This window comes from Anomaloglossus baeobatrachus, chromosome 5 (genome assembly GCF_048569485.1).
Source record: "Anomaloglossus baeobatrachus isolate aAnoBae1 chromosome 5, aAnoBae1.hap1, whole genome shotgun sequence".
In the NCBI taxonomy this organism is placed as follows: Eukaryota; Metazoa; Chordata; class Amphibia; order Anura; family Aromobatidae; genus Anomaloglossus; species Anomaloglossus baeobatrachus.
The window spans coordinates 215,774,726-215,791,039 of record NC_134357.1 but is presented as its reverse complement, the minus strand read 5'-3'; the positions used below and the strand labels follow the sequence as shown (position 1 = coordinate 215,791,039).

General features: G+C 48.2%; 1 protein-coding gene across 2 annotated transcripts in view; it reads right to left on the bottom strand.

The window, feature by feature from the left end:
- MTG1 (mitochondrial ribosome associated GTPase 1) overlaps positions 1 to 16,314 on the bottom strand; it is a 1,022,130-nt gene that overhangs the window by 807,494 nt on the left and 198,322 nt on the right. The gene's annotated exons all lie outside the window — the stretch shown is intronic.

Below are 16,314 nucleotides of genomic sequence, written 5' to 3'. Positions count from 1 at the left end.
CCGGGTATAGAGTTGCATAATCAAGGATCACCAGTATGTGTTGGTGTCCACGGGCAGGCCTGTTCAGGGGACTGACGAGATCCATAGCCACTCGTTCGAAGAGTACCTTTTATAATTGGCAGAGGTACCAGTGGACTCCGGAAGTGTGGCTGGGGACTGGTCAACTGACAGATGGGACAGGAATTACAGTATTGTTTTACCTCTTCAAAAATGCCTATCCAGAAAAACTACTGCAGGATTCTATCCAGGGTTTTCTTGTGACCTAAGTTTCCCCCCAACATGTGTATGAGCTAAGTCCATTACCAACCTACAGTGTGCCCTTCGTACCAACAATTGCTCAACAGTTTCTTCCTGTATTCGGGTTACGCTGTATAATAAATTTTGTGTCATCTCGAATCGTGGCCACACTGTATGTGCCCCGGGACTCTGTGGCTCTCCATTAATAAACAGTATGTTCTCTCTTGCATGAGCGAGCGTGGGATCTCGGAGTTACGCCGTACCGAAATTGTCACCTGAGATATTTAAATCCGACAATTCACGTCCCGGCGGCAAATCGTCCACATCCCCGGCCAACACTTCTATGGGGGACTGTTCTCCCTCTTCCCCCTGAGTGGACGTCACCCCTGGTGCAAGCACCTCCTCCTCAGGACTACCAGGTTCCCGCTCCCCTGAGGGTGAAAGCAGCATTGTCGGCCTTGGTGCCGCTGGAGGGTCACTATGTGGGACCTTCGGGGACCACAAAACAGAAAACAAGGGGTAATCTCTCCCGATTATCAATTCATAATGTACACTTTCAACAAACCCCACTTCATGACACCGCCTTCCCGCAGGTGTACTTATCACGACTAAAGTAGTAAGATAGTTTTTTAAGTCTCTCTCTTTTTTCCGTCCGATATAGTCACTGGAAGGCACCAGGTTGGCTCTCACCAGAGTGATGAGACTCTCTGAGTCCAGAAGAGCCCCCACTGAGGTACCATCCACACTCACAGGACGTAAGTATCCATTGTTGTAACCCTCCAGGGTGCCAATGGCGCAGAGCTGCATCACATTCAGGAACTTGCGGTACCTAAAGTTCGTGTCCATGGGCTCTGCCAGATTAGGACAGTCAGCCCTTATATGACCTGGCTCCTGGCATCGTCAGCAGACAACGGGATCCCGCTCAACCCCCGAATGGTGTGGAGGGGACCTCCTGGGCTCCACTCAGTGGGTCAGGGTTAGGACTTAGGGAACCTTCCTGCCCCCTTTCGGGGAGACCCGCCCTGGAGTTCCTTGGTAGCCCCATATCACTCTATGAGAGCTACTATGAGCAGTGCATTAGTAGGGGAGGTCTGACCAACCCAGTCCTGGAGGGAGCGCGGTAAAGCCCTCCAAAATTTTTCTGACACAAGTCGATCCACCATCTCAGCAGGAGTCAGTTTCCCCGGCAGTTACCACTTTTGCATGGCATGCAACAAATCATAGTACTGGGACCTTGCCGGCTTGGAAGGGTTAAACTCCCACTGATGCACGCACTGGGCCCTAATACATTCACCCAGATATGTGCAAATATCTCACCCCTTGACGATGGCGTAGTCAGTCATCTGATCCGCCAGAATGTCATTGTAGGCCTTCATCGGTCTGGGTGCGAGAAACGGAGCAACGATTTCACCCCACTGGTCCTTCAGCAATCTCTCTCGCTTGGCGACTCTCTTGAAGGTCTCCAGGTACGCCTCAACGTTGTCCATTTTTTCCATTTTAGGTATCGCTGCACGGACCGCCTTCCGGACATCATGGATTCCCCGGGTAGCTCCCGCTGCTGTTGGTGAGGTAATATGCCGTAGCAACAGCTGATTGGTCTCTTGCTGCTGCTGATTAAAGACCTGTTGCTGCTGCATGGCGGCCTGCTGCTGTTGCATGGCGACCTGCTGCTGTTGCATAGTGGCTAGCAGTGATTTTATTGCGGTCTCCATCTCTGCCGCTGTCCTGGACTTGGTCTGCGCCGCCACTTTCACCCAGGACATCTACTGGTGACCAGCCAGCAGAAAAAAAAAACAAAACAATCCACAGAAGGAGTAAAATAAAATAAAAAAAAAAATACGACGGCCTCACTGCAATGCCTGCATTCTCCACCACATTAGAAACACAGTTCTCACTAACAGAGCCATCAAATTACACTGCGTGCAGAATTATTAGGCAAATGAGTTTTTTCATCACATGATAATTTTTATACATGTTGTCCTACTCCAAGCTGTATAGGCTTGAGAGCCAACTACCAATTAAGTAAATCAGGTGATATGCATCTCTGTAATGAGGAGGGGTGTGGTGTAATGACATCAACACCCTATATAAGGTGTACTTAATTATTAGGCAACTTCCTTTCCTTTGGCAAAATGGGTCAGAAGAGAGATTTGGGGCATTTATGGGTCATGAAATTTCAGCATATAAATAACCCTCTTAGATCTACAGAAAAGTGACAAGTAAATTATATCGTATCAGGAATTGGGTGCTGAAAGAGGGAAAAAAGTATAGAGAAATAGATCAGATGAGCCCATATGGAATATAAAGTGCACGTGCGGGGGGCTGAACCAAAGCCCAGAATCACCCTGACCTCTCCGACTACAGGTAAGGAAGGATCATGATGATCACTGAATTATGGACTTCAACAAAATGTGGGTTGCCAGAAAAGGTGTGCAATGAGTATATACCAGAGTAGGTCTTCCAATATCAGGTAGTCAAACAATGGACTTAAAGAGGCAAGCATAAGAGTAAAGGATCATGCTTCTTACCTAAAGTGCAAGTGCAATGAGGATAGCAAAGGTCCAGTCCCACATCAATACGGAGTCCCCATATACAGTCATGGCCAAAAGTTTTGAGAATGCTACAAATATTAATTTTTACAAAGTCTACTGCTTAAGTTTTTCTAATGGCAATTTGCATATACTCCAGAATGTCATAAAGAGTGATCAGCTTAACAGCAATTACTTGAAAAGTCAATATTGGCTAAGAAAATGAACTTCAACCCCCAAAACACATTTCAACATCATTGCATTCCTGCCTTAAAAGGAGCAGCTAACATAGTTTCACAGTTTCATAGTTTTTAAGGTTGAAGGGAGACTCTAAATTCCCAGTCACACTAAACAACTTACCAGCGATCCCAACAACGATCCAACCTGATAGGGATCGCTGGTAAGTTGCTAGGAGGTTGCTGGTAAGATGTCACACTGCGACGCTCCAGCGATCCCACCAGCAACCTGACCTGGCAGGGATCGCTGGAGCGTGGCTACACGAGTTGCTGGTGAGCTCACCAGCAACCAGTGACCAGCCGCCAGCACCGCGTGGAAGCGATGCTGCGCTTGGTAACTAAGGTAAATATCGGGTAACCAACCCGATATTTACCTTGGTTACTAGCGCACACTGCTTAGCGCTGGCTCCTTGCTCTCCTAGCTACAGTACACATGGGGTTAATTACCTGATGTGTACTGTGGCTACGTGTGCAGAAAGCAGGGAGCCGGCACTGACAGCGTGAGAGCGGCGGACTCTGGTAACGAAGGTAAATATCGGGTAACCAAGGTAAGGGCTTCTTGGTTACCCGATGTTTACTGTGGTTACCAGCATCCGCAGAAGCCGGCTCATGCTGCCTGCACATTTAGTTGTTGCTCTGTCGCTGTCACACACAGCGATGTGTGCTTCACAGCGGGAGAGCAACAACTAAAAAATAGCCCAGGACATTCAGCAACAACCAACGACCTCACAGCAGGGGCCGGGTTGTTGCTGGATGTCACACACAGCAACATCACTAGCAACATCGCTGTTACGTCACAAAAGTTGTTTGTTAGCAGCGATGTTGCTAGCGATGTTGTTTAGTGTGACTGGGCCTTTAGTCCATCTAGTTCAACCCGTAGCCTAACATGTTGATCCAGAGGAAGGCAAAAAAAACCCCAATGTGTCAAACAGCTCCAATGGGGGAAAAAATTCCTTCCCAACTCCACATCCGGCAATCAGACTAGTTCCCTGGATCAACACCCTGTCATAAAATCTGATAAACATAACTGGTAATATTATATTTTTCAAGAAAGGCGTCCAGGCTCTGCTTAAATGTTAGTAGTGAATCACTCATTACAACATCATGCGGCAGAGAATTCCATAGTCTCACTGCTCGTACAGTAAAGAATCCTCGTCTGTGATTATGATTAAACCTTTTTTCCTCAAGACATAGCGGATGCTCCCGTGTTCCAGTCGCAGGCCTAGGTGTAAAGAGATCTTTGGAAAGGTCTCTGTACTGTCCCCTCATATTTTTATACATTGTGAATAGATCCCCCCTAAGCCTTTGTTTTTCCAAACTAAATAACCCCAAGTTTAATAACCTGTCTTGGTATTGCAGCCCACCCATTCCTCTAATAATCTTGGTCGCTCTTCTATCTACCTGTAAGATTATGCTATTTATAACCTTCTATACTTTTGCTATCAAGAAAAGCATCCATTCCTCTCTTAAATTCATTCAGTGAGTTGGCCATCACCACTTCCTCAGGAAGAGAGTTCCAGAGCCTCACTGCTCTTACCGTGAAGAACCCTCTTCTATGCGGATGTAGGAATTTTCTTTCCTCCAATCGAAGAGAATGCCCCCTTGTTCTTGTCACAGTCCTTGGTACAAACAGATCATGGGAGAGATCGCTATATGGCCCTCTGATATATTTGTACATATTGTGAGACTGTGACCGGGGTTGTCTATGACGGCCGGTACGTCTCGCCCCGGTTGTGCTCCCTCCATGTATAGAAAGCAACTCCACTTCAGGGTTAATGCTGTTTCCCTGCAGGCTGAAAGGAGGGTTAAAAGGAAACAGGAAGATGGGCGTGGGTCCCTAGTGTGAGGGAGTGAACACAACTCCCTGAGTTTCTGCCAGAGAAACACATGTGTGATGTTTTGGACTTTTGTTTGTGCAATAAACCGTGTGCTATGATCATTGGTGCCTGGATCCCGTGTCTTCTGCCGCGCAGCCGACCACGCTACCTCACAGATGGTGGAGAACGGCGGGCATGCCAGCCCGGTGAGGTGTAGCATCCATCCCTGGTGACCCAGTAGCGCATGTCCTGGATTCGAGCGGCTATACTACAGCCCAAACCCGGCGACGCCATGGAGGACATACTAAAGCAGCTGGCTCAGGCTAATGCACAGCAACAACAGACGAATGCACACCTGCTCCGGTCGTTGGATCGTCAGCAGCAATCCTTGCAATTGCAGGAACAAAGGCACCAAGAACAGATGGTTCTCCTGGCCAAGTCGATCCGTGCCGGACCGGCAGCAACAACCCCGGGAACGGGTGACGACGGCAGCGTCCGGAAAACGGTGAGACAAGCGTTGCAAAAGATGACCCCGGGAGATGATGTGGAAGCGTTCCTGGCGGTGTTTGAGCGGGTGGCCGAGCGGGAGAAGCTGACGACCACCCAGTGGGCTGAGCTATTGTCGCCCTATCTGATGGGGGAGCCCCAAAAAGCGTACCTGGACCTCTGTACCGAGGACGCCATAGAATATGAGACCCTGAAAGCCGAAATACTTGCTCGGTTGGGGGTGAATACCTATGTACGGGCTCAGCGGGTAAATCAGTGGTTCTATGAGGAAGTCAAACCCGTACGCTCCCAGGCCTATGACTTGTTGCATCTGGTAAAGAAGTGGTTGCAGCCTGACACTCTGAGCCCTGCGCAAATGGTGGAAAGGGTAGTGGTTGATCGCTTTGTGCGCACTTTACCCGTCACCATTCAACGGTGGGTAGGACAGGGCGACCCAAGTACCCTGGACCAATTAGTGTGCCTGGTGGAGCGGCATGTGGCTACGCAGGATTTGATACGGGACACTGAGACTTTGCGTGCCGCCCGTCGGTCCGGCCCCTCCAAGCCTCGGGCCAAGGATCCACCGCTGACACCGGTGCGGGAGTCCGCTACCGTCCCGTCCGAGGCCGCGCCCCGCCGTCCCTGAGGTCCGGAAGGCTATGTACCCTAAACGACAACTCGTCAAGGGGGTTTCCTTCCCTATTAGATGTTGGCGGTGCCAGCGGGTGGGACATATGGAAGCCCAGTGTCCACTCACCACGGAGCCCATGGATTGTGGGGTTACCCGGCGGGGTTCAATGTATGCTCAGGCGGTGAGTACCGCGGACCTTGTCTCCCCAGAGACTGAGCCCCACTTGTGCCAAATACAGGTGAATGAATGTCCGGTTACAGGCTTGTTGGATTCCGGAAGCTTAGTGACCCTGGTGCGATCAACCCTAAGGGCTGAAGTAAAGGCCACAGGACGTACCGTGGGGGTGGTTTGCATACATGGGGACCGCCGAGACTATCCCACGGGGATTGTCACCATCACAGCACCCTGCGGTCAGGTGCAACATGAGGTGGGACTTATGAACACTCTTCCCTATGACGTGATCCTAGGAAGGGATCTGCCCTATTTTTGGACTCTATGGAAGGGGCCTCCTAAGTCCCCTCAGGTATTGGACAGTCCGGGACCTGAGCCCGACAATCCCGAATCCGGGACACCTGCCGTAGGGGTCCCCATGATAGGGACAGAATGTGAACCCGATAGGTCGCCCCTAGAGGTATTGGCAGGAGAGGCTGAGATGGTCGAGCCCATCCCGGAGTTGGAGGCGTCCCCGGATACGTTTGGGACAGCCCAACTCCAGGACCCTACATTAATACATGCCCGGAGTCGGGTGACAGAGGTTGACGGGGTGGCACAGCTGCCCGGTGCCCAGGTAAGGTACCCCCATTTCGCTCTTAAGCAGGATTTACTCTACCGGGTAGATGAAATATGGGGCGTGGGGGTAGAGCAGTTGGTGGTGCCCCAGCCGTATCGCCGGCGGGTCCTCGACTTGGCTCATAAACACCTGATGAGTGGCCACCTAGGGGTCAAGAAAACGCAGGAGCGAATATTGCAAAGGTTCTATTGGCCCGGGGTCTTTGGGGAGGTAAAACGGTTCTGCGAAACCTGCCCGGAGTGTCAGCTTACCGCACCCCTGGCCCACTTTCGCAGTCCGTTGGTACCGTTACCCATTATAGAAGTCCATTTTGAACGGATAGGGATGGATCTGGTGGGGCCCCTCGTAAAGTCTGCTCGAGGGCACCAACACATCCTAGTGATCGTTGACTATGCCACCCGGTATCCAGAGGCGATACCTCTCAGACATACTGCGGCGAAGCTTATAGCTCGGGAGTTGTTTGCTGTGTTCTGCCGGGTGGGGTTGCCCAAGGAGATCCTTACGGATCAGGGGACCCCATTCATGTCTAAAGTGACCAAAGAGCTATGCCGGCTACTCCAGATCAAGCAGTTGCGTACGTCTGTGTATCATCCTCAAACGGACGGTTTAGTGGAGCGATTCAATAAAACTCTGAAAACCATGCTCAAAAGGGTGATTTCCAAAGACGGGAAAGACTGGGATATGATGCTTCCCTATTTGATGTTTGCCATCCGAGAGGTGCCACAGGCATCCACGGGGTTTTCGCCTTTTGAGTTGTTATACGGGCGACATCCCCGGGGATTGTTGGACCTGGCAAAGGAAACATGGGAGCAGGAGCCCACCCCCCATAAAAGTGTGATTGAACACATTTTAGGAATGCAGAACCGCATAAGCACAGTCATGCCAATTGTGAAGGAGCATTTACAGGAGGCTCAGGCCTCGCAAAGCGGCCGCTACAATAGACAAGCCACCGTGCGGACCTTTAAACCCGGGGATCGGGTGTTGGTATTGATCCCCACGGCGGAGAGTAAATTCCTGGCTCAGTGGCAAGGCCCCTACGAGATAAAGGAAAGAATCGGGGTGGTCAACTATAAGGTATTGCAGCCCGGTAGGCGGAAACCTGAACAAATATACCATGTCAACCTATTAAAACCTTGGCAGGAACGGGAAAGCCTGATGGTTGTCTTTTCCCCATCTCCCTCCTCATCGGGTCGTTCAAACCCGGCTCCAGCGACCTCCGGAGAGGACGAACCGGAAGTAAGGATTGGAGAAGCCCTCACCAAGCAACAGAGGCGAGAGGCCAGACGGATGGTTCAGCAGAACCCCGATGTCTTCTCCGAGCTGCCTGGTAGGACCAGTCTGATACGACATGACATTGTCACCGAGCCTCACCTGAAGGTACGCCTGAAGCCATACCGGGTACCGGAGGCTCGAAGACAAGCCATATCAGAGGAAGTGAAGACAATGCTACGCCTGGGGGTCATCGAAAAATCCCGGAGTGAATGGGCTAGTCCCATTGTCCTAATACCAAAACCCGATGGCTCCTTAAGGTTCTGCAATGACTTTAGGAGATTGAACGAAATATCCAAGTTCGATCTCTACCCCATGCCCCGGGTGGATGAGCTGATTGATAGGCTGGGACAGGCGCGATATTTCACCACGCTCGACCTGACCAAGGGGTACTGGCAGGTGCCACTGACGGAGTCCGCCAAGGAGAAAACTGCTTTTGTTACGCCGGAGGGTCTCTTCCACTATGTTGTCTTGCCATTTGGGTTACATGGTGCTCCGGCCACGTTCCAGAGGTTGATGGACTTGGTGCTGGAACCCCACCAGGCGTATGCATCAGCGTACCTTGATGACATCATTATTTACAGCTCTGAGTGGCAGACCCACTTGGAACAGGTACAAGCGGTGGTGAACGCGCTCCGAACAGCCGGATTGACAGCCAATCCCAAGAAATGTGCGTTGGGGCTCACGGAAGCCCGCTACTTGGGCTACGTAATAGGCCAAGGAGTGATTAAGCCCCAAATTAACAAGGTTGAGGCGATCGAGAAGTGGCCTAGACCCCTGACCACGAAGCAGGTTAGGGCCTTCCTGGGTATCGTGGGGTACTACAAGAGGTTTGTAAAAATTTTTGCGGGACTTTCGGCCCCCTTGACGGACCTTCTCAAAGGCAAGAAGTCCGTCATGGTGCGCTGGACTCCGCAGGCCGAGGACTCCTTCCGGGCCCTGAAGGGGGTCCTGTGCGGACAGCCCGTTCTTGTCAACCCTGATTTCCGGAAGGAGTTCGTAGTACAGACTGACGCCTCTGAGGTCGGCCTGGGGGCAGTGCTGTGTCAGGTGGTTCAGGGGGAGGAACACCCCGTCACCTTCTTAAGTAGGAAGCTCACCCCTCCCGAGCGGAATTATAGCGTAGTGGAGAAGGAGTGCCTGGCGATCAAGTGGGCCTTGGAGTCCCTACGCTATTACCTGCTGGGACGGCAGTTTCGCTTGGTGACTGATCACTCTCCGCTGGTCTGGATGAGGTCCGCCAAGGAACGGAATGCCCGAGTTACCCGGTGGTTCCTTTCTCTGCAGAACTTCTGGTTTACGGTTGAACACCGGGCCGGTAGGTTGCAGGGCAACGCCGATGCCTTGTCTCGCGGCCCGTGTTTGATGGCGGGAGTTCAACCCCGCACGCTTGAACTGAGGGGGGGGGGTATGTGAGACTGTGACCGGAGTTGTCCATGACGGCCGGTACGTCTTGCCCCGGTTGTGCTCCCTCCATGTATAGAAAGCAACTCCACTTCAGGGTTAATGTTGTTTCCCTGCAGGCTGAAAGGAGGGTTAAAAGGAAACAGGAAGATGGGCGTGGGTCCCTAGTGTGAGGGAGTGAACACAACTCCCTGAGTTTCTGCCAGAGAAACACATGTGTGCTGTTTTGGACTTTTGTTTGTGCAATAAACCGTGTGCTATGACCATTGGTGCCTGGATCCCGTGTCTTCTGCCGCGCAGCCGACCACGCTACCTCACAATATTTATTAGGTCTCCCCTAAGTCTTCTCTTTTCTAGAGTAAATAGACCTAATTTTGATAACCTTTCCGTGTATTGTAATGCACCCACTCCATTTATTATTTTAGTAGCCCGCCTCTGAACCCTTTCAAGTTCAGTAATGTCTTTCTTGAGCACCGGCGGCCAAAATTGCACACAATACTCCAAGTGTGGTCTGACGAGTGATTTGTACAGAGGGAGAATGATGTTTTAGTGATTGTTCCATTAACACAGGTGTGGGTGTTGATGAGGACAGGGTTGGCGATCAGTCATGATTAAGTAGGAATGACACCACTGGACACTTTAAAAGTAGGCTGATGCTTGGTATCATTGTTTCTCTTCAGTTAACCATGGTTATCTCTAAAGAAACATGTGCAGCCATCATTGCTCTGTACAAAAATGGCCTAACAGGGAAGAGTATTGCAGCTACAAAGATTGCACCTCAGTCAACAATCTATCGCATCATCAAGAACTTCAAGGAGAGAGCTTCCATTGTTGCCAAAAAGGTTCCAGGGCGCCCAAGAAGGACCAGCAAACGCCAGGACCGTATCTTAAAACTGTTTCAGCTGCGGGATCGGACTACCAGCAGTGCCAAGCTAGCTCAGCAATGGCAGCAGGCTGGTGTGAGTGCTTCTGCACGCACTGTGAGGCGGAGACTGCTTGAGCAAGGCCTGGTTTCAAGGAGGGCAGCAAAGAAGCCACTTCTCTCCAGAAAAAACATCAGGGACCGACTGATATTCTGCAAAAGGTACAGGGATTGGACTGCTGAGGACTGGGGTAAAGTCATTTTCTCAGATGAATCCCCTTTTCGATTGTTTGGGACATCTGAAAAACAGCTTATTAGGAGAAGAAGAGGTGAGCGCTACCACCAGTCTTGTCTCATGCCAACTGTTAAGCATCCTGAAACGATTCATGTGTGGGGTTGCTTCTCAGCCAAGGGAATCGGCTCACTCACAGTCTTGCCTAAAAACACAGCCATGAATAAAGAATGGTACCAAAATGTTCTCCAAGAGCAACTTCTCCCAACTGTCCAAGAGCAGTTTGGCGCCCAACAATGCCTTTTCCAGCATGATGGAGCACCTTGCCATAAAGCAAAGGTGATCACTAAATGGCTCATGGAACAAAACAGAGATTTTGGGTCCATGGCCTGGAAACTCCCCAGCTCTTAATCCCATTGAGAACTTGTGGTCAATCAAGAGACGGGTGGACAAACAAAAACCAACAAATTTTGGCAAAATGCAAGCATTGCTTATGCAAGAATGGACAGCTATCAGTCAGGATTTGGTCCAGAAGTTGATTGAGAGCATGCCAGGGAGAATTGCAGAGGTTCTGAAGAAGAAGGGTCAACACTGCAAATATTGACTTGCTGCATTAACTCATTCTGTCAATATAACCTTTTGGTACTCATAATATGATTTCAATTATATTTCTGTATGTGATGTAAACATCAGACAAACACAATTAAAAACCAGAGGGCAACAGATCATGTGAAAATATAATTTTGGTGTCATTCTCAAAACTTTTGGCCATGACTGTAGAACCACAGGATCACCTTCAATCCTAGTAAGATCCTGTGGTTCTATATGGGGACTCCATATTGATGTGGGACTGGAATTTTGCTATCCTCATTGCACTTGCACTTTAGGTAAGAAGCATGATCCTTTACTCTTATGGTTGCCTCTTTAAGTCCATTATTTGACTACCTGATATTGGAAGACCTACTCTACTATATACTACATGCATACCTTTTTTGGCAACCCCCATTCTGTTGAGGTTACCTGTGGTCGGAGAGGTCATGGTGATTCAGGGTTTTGGTCCAGCCCCCTGCACGTGCACTTTATATTCCATATGGGCTCATCTGATCTATTTCTCTATACTTTCTTCCCTCTTTCAGCACCCAATTCCTGATACGATATAATTTACTTGTCACTTTTCTGTAGATCAAGGAGGGTTATTTATATGCTGAAATTTCATGACCCCTAAAATGCCATGTCCCCTTCTTGTATGGTAGAATTTTATCCTTGATATCTTGTTCTGTGTGTGATGTGGAATAAGGAATTCCAATTTTTTGCACAAATACTCTTATTCTCCACCACATGTAGTGATTTGCTCAGGTCAGGATTCAGTAAAGAGGCTCACACAGGCATCAAGTGCAATAACGTAAGGGTTTTATTCACACTTACAGTGACAGTCAGCAGTTACAAAGGAAAAAAAAAAAACAAGAAAGTCCATTCCCTCAGTCCTGTTTGTTCCACAGGACTGGAGCACACCCTTTCCCGGGTAGGTTACCAGTCATGCAGCAGTAATCACGTACAGACACTGCCCGGCAGTGTAAGATAGTAGTTCCTCCTTGAAATCCTGGTGACCCGCTGTTTTACCAGCCCAAACTCTCTACACACTATCCACTGAAAACAGAGCATCTTATGTCTCACTAATTGCTGCAGTTGTGTTTTTAGTCGTTGCCCCGAAAACCCGAATAATCAAAAGGCTTCCAGGCCAGAGTTCTGCTTTCTCCAGTCAGAGCTCCAGCAAAACCACATTTTGCCAGGAGAAATTACCATTTAGCACCACAACACAATAGATATATATATATATATATATATATATATATATATATATATATATATATATATATATGTACAGTATATATATATATATATATATATATATATATATTTACACATATACAGTGCCTTGCGATAGTATTTGGCTCCCTTGATTTTTTTCAACCTTTTCCCACATTTCAGGCTTCAAAACATAAAGATACAAATTTAAATTTTATGGTGAAGAATCAACAACATGTGGGACACTGGGACACAATTCTGAAGTTGAATGAAATTTATTGCTTATTTTAAACTTTTTTTAAAAAAACAAAAAACTGAAAATTGCAAACTGGAAATCTACCAAGACCCGGCCGTCCCTCAAAACTTTCATCTCAAACAAGAAGACTGATCAGAGATGCAGCCAAGAGGCCCATGATCACTCTGGATGAACTGCAGAGATCTACAGCTGAGGTGGGAGAGTCTGTCCATAGGACAAAAATTAGTCATACACTGCAAAAATCTGTCCTTTATGGAAGAGTGGCAAGAAGAAAGCCATTTCTCAAATGTATCTATAAAAAGTGTAGTTTAAAGTTTGCCACAAGCCACACGGGAGACACACCAAACATGTGGAAGAAGGTGCTTTGGTCAGATGAAACAAAATCGAACTTTTAGGGCACAATGCCAAACGATATGTTTAACGAAAAAGCAAGACAGCTCATCACCCTGAACAAACCATCCCCACTGTCAAACATGGTGATGGCAGCATCATGGTTTAGGCCTGCTTTTCTTCAGCAGGGACAGGGAAGATTAAAATTCATGGGAAGATGGATGGAGCAAAATACAGGAACATTCTTGAAGAAAACCTGTTGGAGTCTGCAAAAGACCTGAGACTGGGATGGAGATTTGTCTTCCAACAAGACAATGATCTCAAACATAAAGCAAAATCGACAATGGTATGGTTCACAAATCAACATATCCAGGTGTTAGAATGGACAAGTCAAAGTCTAGACCTGAATCCAATCGAGAATCTGTGGAAAGAACTGAAAACTGCTATTCACAAACACTCTCCAGCCAACCTCACTCAGCTCGAGCAATTTGCAAAGGAATAATGTGCAAGAATTTCATTCTCTCCATGTGAAAAACCGATAGACACAAACCCCAAGTGACTTGCAGCTGTAAGCGCAGCAAGAGGTGGCACTACAAAGTATTTATTTAGAGGGGATGAATAATATTGCACGCCCCACTTTTCAGTTATTTATTTTTTAAAAAAAGTTTAAAATAAGCAATAAATTTTGTTCAACTTCACAATTGTGTCCCACTTGTTGTTGATTCTTAACCATAACATTAATATTTTTAGCTTTATGTTTGAAGCCTGAAATGTGGAAAAAGGTTGAAAAATTCAAGGGAGACGAATACTTTCACAAGGCACTGTATTATATGTATATATACATATATACAAGTGCCTTGAGAAAGTATTCATCTCCCTTGAATTTTTCACAAGGCACTTGTATATATGTATATATACAGATATACAGCGCCTTGTGAAAGTATTCGGCTCCCTTGAATTTTTCAACCTTTTCCAACATTTCAGGCTTCAAACAGAGATAAACATTTTAATGTTATGGTGACAAATCAACAAGTGGGACATAATTGTAAAGTTAAACAAAATTTGTTTATTTTAAACTTTTTTAAAAAATAAATAACTGGGGGGCGGAGCTAGCCGATGGCACACTGAGATGCTGTAAGAAGGAGCTCCCACATACCAGCGGTGAATTCTCACACTTCAAAGGCACTCACCGGGTCCAGGATCAGTAATGGCACGCAGGAGAGGACGGGGGACGAGTGTACAGACTCCAGAGGGGGAAGGTACAGATATCACCCGCTTTTTCGGGACCTCAGCCTCCCAGCCTGATACCTCTGCTCTCTCCAACATGGCGCCGGCAGACACTGAGGCAGGAGATAACGCTGAGCAAACATGCAGAGGAGCGACCTCACTGTCTCCTCACATAACAGCAGCCAGCTCAGCCATAAACATAGATAAGGCACAGCAGGACACTACAGAAGGGAGTGTTGAAAACCCCCTGTCCCAGCCACAAAAGCGACTGCCAGATAAACTGCAGGCAGAGCAGGGCCCCAGCTCTGTGATACAGCAGACCCCAGCAGCCATGGGAAGCAGATCTGTGACACCCGGAGAGGAGCCTGTAATACCACAACAACAGCACACATCACCTAAAGAACAAAGATCCCCCCCCTCCAACACCTCCACCCGCAGAAACAAGGGAGAGAAGAATAAATCAGACCAGACACAGGAGCAAGAAGAAGATTGGGATTGGAAAGCACATATCAGATCAATTCCAACCAGGCAGGAAATGGACTCTTTGCTGGGGAAACTGAGGGAATCCAATAAGCAAGACATGGCCTCTATACAATCAGAAATCAAACAAATTGGCCAGCGTGTAGCAGCTACAGAAGAGGTGCAGGAACAGGTATTTTCCCATATAGAATCACATCAACAAGTCCTATCAGAGCACACGGCCCAGATACAGGACATTCTGACCCACTTAGACGATATTGAAAACAGACATCGCCGTAATAACTTAAGAATTAGAGGCCTCACAGAAGCAGTGGCACCACCACAGCTGGATGAATGGGCACAAAAATTCTTTACCCGTCTCCTCCAACGCGACCCAGAACAACGCATAGAACTGGACCGCATCCACAGATCCCTAGGCCCCAAATCTCCTGATCCGGCCAGACCAAGAGATGTGATATGTCGGGTCCACTTCTATAAAGAAAAGGAGGCCATACTACAAAGATGCAGAGAGAAAGGAGCGGGTACATATAAAGGGACACCTCTGATTGTCCTACCAGACCTAGCACGGAGGACACTGCAACTACGCAAGGCCTTAAGACCACTACTCCAATCCCTCAAAGATAAGGATGTTCCTTATCGCTGGGGATATCCGTTCCAACTCACAGCAAAGAAAAATGGGAAGTCGGCGGTCTTCCGGTCCTTGGGAGACCTCCCCAACTTCCTAGGGACTTTTGAACTGCCTATGATCAGCCTGCCAGATTGGCCAACCCCGGGGGGCCCTGCACCCTTACCACCAAGAGAACACTGGCGACAAGTCCAGAAGAGAAGGGGTGGAGGATCCCCCCGTGATATACACCGCTGAATATCGCTGACCATCCAAAGAAAAGGACAAAAACTTCTTGGAAAACCAGGAGGCGAGATATAAATTGATTGTATTGGACTGCTTACCTGTTCATAGAGCGTCATGTATCAGTATCTTCTCTCCTCACGCTTACTTTCCTAGCCCCCCCCCCTTTTTTTTTTTTTCTTTCTTTTTTTTTTTTTTTTTTTTTTCTTCTTCTTTTCTTCTCTTTCCTTCTCTCTCTCCCTACTCCCCTCCACTCGCCCCCTCTCCCCTCCCCTTATACCTCTTCCTTCGTATCATTCCCACCTTGCGTCTTCCTCTTCACACACCTTCTATGAGCGCACTACTTCCTACAAACTAACTCTACTCAACCCATCTTCCCTCCCCAGCACACATACTTACAAAGGACACATGCCCTACACTAATTTCTACCTCCTTCCTCTCCCCCCCTCTTAGACATGCTCTCTACATACACCACTCCATACGCCTCCTACACTCCGTCCTCCCACTTCTCCCCACGTCCTCCCCCCTGGTCATTTGCCCTACACCACTTCATATTTATTTTTTTTTTTGTCTCACTCAATCTGTTGCTCCCCCTTTCATTCTTTACATCTGGATCTGATACTGAGCTCTGGTTTAATGGCATTTTATATTGAGTTGATAGCCTCGTGTTCTCCTCCCGATGTGCGATCCATACCCAAAACACACCAAGTAATTGGGGGTGTGGGGGAGGGGAATGGAAAAGTGATTAATCACTACTAGACTGTATACGTTGATTGTTATTTATATTACTTGTGGGCGTTCGCCGCAGAAGGGAGTTCCTGAAAGACCGTAGGCTTTCCCGCACCTCTATTAGGGACGTGGCAGAGTGCCACATTA